The following is a 4721-nucleotide window of genomic DNA, read 5'->3' as shown; positions in this document are numbered from 1 at the left end:
CTTGGAAACAGTGTATTGATGCAATCAGATTTTCATTTAAAATGGATGACTAAAACTACAGTGTGAGAAATGTGTTTGGTTTACCTGGGTGGATTAATGGTAAGATCAGTGGAGGAGAGCAGATGTCAATATCTTAGTAAGGCAGAGGAGTAAAAATGGCCTTTACTATGAAAGTACTAGCATGATGGAGCAAAAAGTCTATGATTAGCAGGAAAAATTCACAAGAATTTAAAACATTCATTTACAGATTGTCTAGTGTTGGGGTGGGCTATTGATGACTTTTGATTTTTATCATCTGATATCAAGCACTGTCCCATGCATAGTTTGCTCAGGCTGCCATAACAAAATAGGACAGACAGGGTAAATTAGAGAAATGTATTTTCTCACAGTTCTGGAGGCTGAAAGTCCAAAATCCAGGAGCCAGCAGGGTTGGTCTCTGGTCAAGCATCTCTTCCTGGCTTGCAGACTTCTTCCTTCTCACTATGTTTTCACATGAAATTTCCTCTGTGCACATGTGGAGAGAGAAAGATCTTTGGCATCTCATCATCTTTTAAGGACAATGATCCTATCAGATCATGGCCCCACCCTTATGATCTCATTTAACCTTAATGATCTCCTTAAAAGCCCTGTCTCCAAATACAGTCACCTTGAAGGTGAGGTCTTCAACATGTGAATTTTGTGGGGATACAATTCAGTCCATAACAACCCAGGTTAACATACCTTTAATGAATGGAAAAAACAAATTAAAAGTGTGGATTATGGCCAGTATTGTCTTCCAGTCTGTGAATTTTGTTTCCACTTTTTGATGGTATCTTTGAAATATTTTAATTTTATTAAATCCAATATATTAACTTTTTTATCACTTGTAACATTCAGTTTTACATAAAATAGAATTTGCTAATGTAAATAGTAGTTTGTGATTATATAGTCACAAAACCACATAAGTGATTCAAATTAGTTTTATTGATATTAAAGATTTTATCAGTCAAAATTGTTATGTATATAAAATAGAAAACACAAATAACAGTGTATCAAATATAGCATTTTATTAGTTCCACGTTTCTGCTGGGTTCAGAATATGTCCAAATATATATATATATATATATATATATATTTTACATTTATTTACTTGGCTGTGCCATGTTTTAGTTGCCCCATGTGAACTCTTAGTTGTGGCATGTAGGATCTAGTTCCCTGACCAGGAATCACATCTGGGCCCACTGCATTGAGAATATGGAGTCTAAGCCACTTGACCACCAGGGAAGTCCCCCTAAAATATTTTTTAACCAACACACACAAATGAATTGCTAATTGGTTGTTGGAAGGGATCTTGCCTACATCCCCTAGTCACCTAGAGCACGGAACAAAGATCTGGCCAAATCTTTGTCCAAAGGCATCATGCCAGGGTACCTTGACCCCGTATTTGTTTCATTATGCCACATGAGAAAAACAGCAGCAGAAGTATCACTGATGAGAGCAGTGGTAGGGTATCAACCTGCCAGCAGAAAGTCAGACCGCTGGTTTAGTTTTCATATAGTGACTGTAAATTACAGAGTTAGGATTCCAAAGAAAACAAGGTTTTACTGCTGTTTAGTTGCTAAGTTATGTCTGACTCTTTGCAGCCCCATGGACTGTAGCCCACCAGGCTCCTGCATCCATGGAATTTCCCATGCAAGAATACTGAGGTGGGTTTCCATTTCTTTGTCCAGGGGAATCTTCCCAAACTAGGGATCCAACCTGCATCTCCTGCATTACAGGGGGATTTTAGTGACTGTAATTATAGTTAGGATTCCAAAGAAAACAAGGTTTTGTTGTCATTTAGTCACTAAATTCTGCCTGGCCCAACAACTCCATGGACTATAGCCCACCAGGCTCCTGCATCCATGGAATTCTCCAGGCAAGAATACTGGAGTTGGTTGCCATTTCCTTCTCCAGGGGATCTTCCTGATCCAAGGATTGAACCCAAGGCTCCTGTACTGCAGGAAGATTTTAGGGACTGTAATTATAGAGTTAGGATTCCAAAGAAAACAAGGTTATATATCAACAAAGCCAACAAGAGCATGCGCTTGTTTTGACCAGTTTGGTTTATGTAACCACAGTGGAGCTGAGGATGGGATTATCTTCACTAAAATTACGCATGTTTGCACACATCACTGGTGGGAAAATGAAGCGACGTCACTATGACTTCCCTGAAAGCACTGGAATGACTATAGAACAGGTCAGTAGCAAAGAAGAATCCATGTTCTGAAAGAGTAAAGCAATAGATTTGGAAGAGATTTTTCTACTATATTACTAGAGTCAGAATTCCAACTTTTTTTTTAAAGAGCTTTTTAATCAATGAAGTCAATGTCAATCCATTCATTGCTTACTTGAATATCATACACTTTTATTACCTTAGTTTATACAAACTCAGTGTAGCTGAGGAAAGAATTAATTTCACATGAACTTCATCAATTCCAGTTGTAGGAAGGGCAATTCTCCAAAGGAAAGCTGCAATGCAGTTCTCCAAAACAACAGGAATAATTCTGAGCAGCTAAAGCTAATGATGTCCAAGAGTCCATCTTTAGCTCAATTTACTAAAAACCAACCTACCTAAAGTGAATTTTCCAAATGAATCATTAAACAAATGGTCAATTTGCAAAGGCCTACATTGCAAAGTTATAGTTTCCTAAAACCATTGACCAAATATAAAGGTATACCAAAAATGGTTTTAAGAATAATGCTGTGTCCATTATTTCAGAATATGAAGATGAAAACCATTATTTTGAACACTACATACATTCAGAAAGAATTTCACCATGATAAAATGTTCAACATATTATGTAAATATGAGTCTATTTTAACTTAGTATTCAAATGCTAGTTCATATTTTAAAGATCTTTAAATATTTTAGCCTTCAAATATAGTACTTTAATTAAATCAATTTACTTTAACTCTTCCTTGCAAATTAATGTATCACTGATAAATATTGGCCTTGAGGAATTAATTATATGATTCAGTAAGAATCATTTTGAATAGGCAAAGTCATTTCTCTTCTGCAAAATTTTGAAACTTAATTTTGCAGTAGTCTGCAGTATTTCCAACATTTTTTTTTTTACGAAACAAAATTACAGCAGTTCCTAAGGGACTATGTAATTGCAACTCATTACAGATTTGGGGGGTATTCTTTTGGTTATAAGATCAATTTATTAACTAAATGACAAATTTAATTTAGCTAAATGAATATACACATTTAAACTAGTTATCATTTAAAATTCTACTTTGCTTTGGATGCTTTCATTGAAATTGAATTATTTTATTTCATTTAAATTAAAAGAAAAATGGTAAGATTCCTGCTATTCTGACATTCTTGACAGTGGGCACTCAGACCATACCATCAAGAATATCTAGGGTCCCAATTTATCCTTGTTGGCTTAATTCTCAGAATACCTTCTTGCAAATAGTAGCCCTAGATGTTAAATCAGTGGTTCCCCAAACCACAGCACCATCACCTATGCTACTTGTTAGAAATACAAAATCCCAGACACCACTCCACATGGACTAAGTCAGAAACTCTGGGGACAGAGGAGGTGTCCAGCAGCTAAGTTTGAACAACCTCCCTGGTGAGTATATTGGATGCTAACACTTGAGAGCCTCCATGACTGCATGTGGGTAACACTTACTGTGCTTTTTGACACAAGAGGATCCTCTGTTGACCACTGAAGTTTCAGAGCCTCCAGAGCATCCAGTATCACTTTGTCCCATCATTCTGGGAGCCTAAAGTGTGCATGCAGAAAGAGCCACAACTGTTAGTTACTTCAGCTTTCTTTTGCCTTGTTATTTTCAGAGAATACTTTTAACAATAGATCATCTCTGGTCATATCTTAGACCAAGCAACCAAACAGCTATCTTGGGAGGAGCAGACTTTCTTGGGGAGCCTCTTTTCTTTTAGAGGTTTGAAGACCACTCACCATGTCTGTAATGAGTTTACTGCTGAGCTGGCCTGGATGGGGGCAAAATTTCTGAGGTCCCCTGCACTTGGCCTGAAACATTGGGAAAGCAATCTTTCTCCTCTGATGCGTGTGGAGAAAATGCCTCGTCAGGGTGGCAAGTCTTTGCACCATCTTTCATCTCAACTCTTTTATACTGCTTAGTCGAGTGACAGGTTAATGCCTGCAGAACCAGTTTTGGTCCAGTTCTTTTGCAAGACCACCCGCCACTCACTTTAAATATAGGGGTACTTGGGAGGTATGGATTCAGACCTTGGCATCTCCAACAAATTCTCATGGAAGAAAAACTGCTGCTTTCATCATCCAGTTCAATGCAGGTTTTCAGGGATATGTTTGGCCCCCAACATCTTCACTCATACCACCTTTACCTATAGGCAATATGGGTAGATACGTCCTCTCTAAGAGGTGAGGAAGTGGGCCTAGGGAAACCACAAAGCAGTAGACTACACACTGCTGTGACCTGCGACTTACCATCAAGAAAGAGTCTACCTGCCAAGAAGGACACGGGGTAGGCACCTTCATCTGGTGTGAAACCTCCGCCTCCTTGTGCTTAAGAGCACAGATTTGGGGTCCTGCTTTTCTAGGTTCCAATCTGAGTTCTGCCACCTCTTGGCCTGGAGGCTTCAAAAGGTAGTTTAATTCTGATCGCCACTATATTTTTGGTGATGAGATACTTCAACGTTCTCCATGTAAGTGAACTGAAATGAGATACCAGACACAAATCCTTAGTAT

The 4721-nt window shown here is 38.1% G+C and overlaps 1 long non-coding RNA gene across 1 annotated transcript; it reads right to left on the bottom strand.

Moving 5' to 3' along the window:
- Window positions 1–396: 396 nt before the first annotated feature.
- Window positions 397–4486, bottom strand: LOC122435889. The gene is made up of 4 exons (XR_006267724.1): window positions 4461–4486; window positions 4242–4357; window positions 3663–3756; window positions 397–504 (listed from the first exon to the last, which is right to left on the bottom strand). It is a non-coding gene; the product is annotated as an uncharacterized LOC122435889 (long non-coding RNA).
- Window positions 4487–4721: the final 235 nt, after the last annotated feature.

This window comes from Cervus canadensis, chromosome X (assembly GCF_019320065.1).
Source record: "Cervus canadensis isolate Bull #8, Minnesota chromosome X, ASM1932006v1, whole genome shotgun sequence".
Classification (NCBI taxonomy): domain Eukaryota; kingdom Metazoa; phylum Chordata; class Mammalia; order Artiodactyla; family Cervidae; genus Cervus; species Cervus canadensis.
The sequence above is the reverse complement of the archived record's forward strand: the minus strand, read 5'-3'. Positions and strand labels throughout refer to the sequence as shown.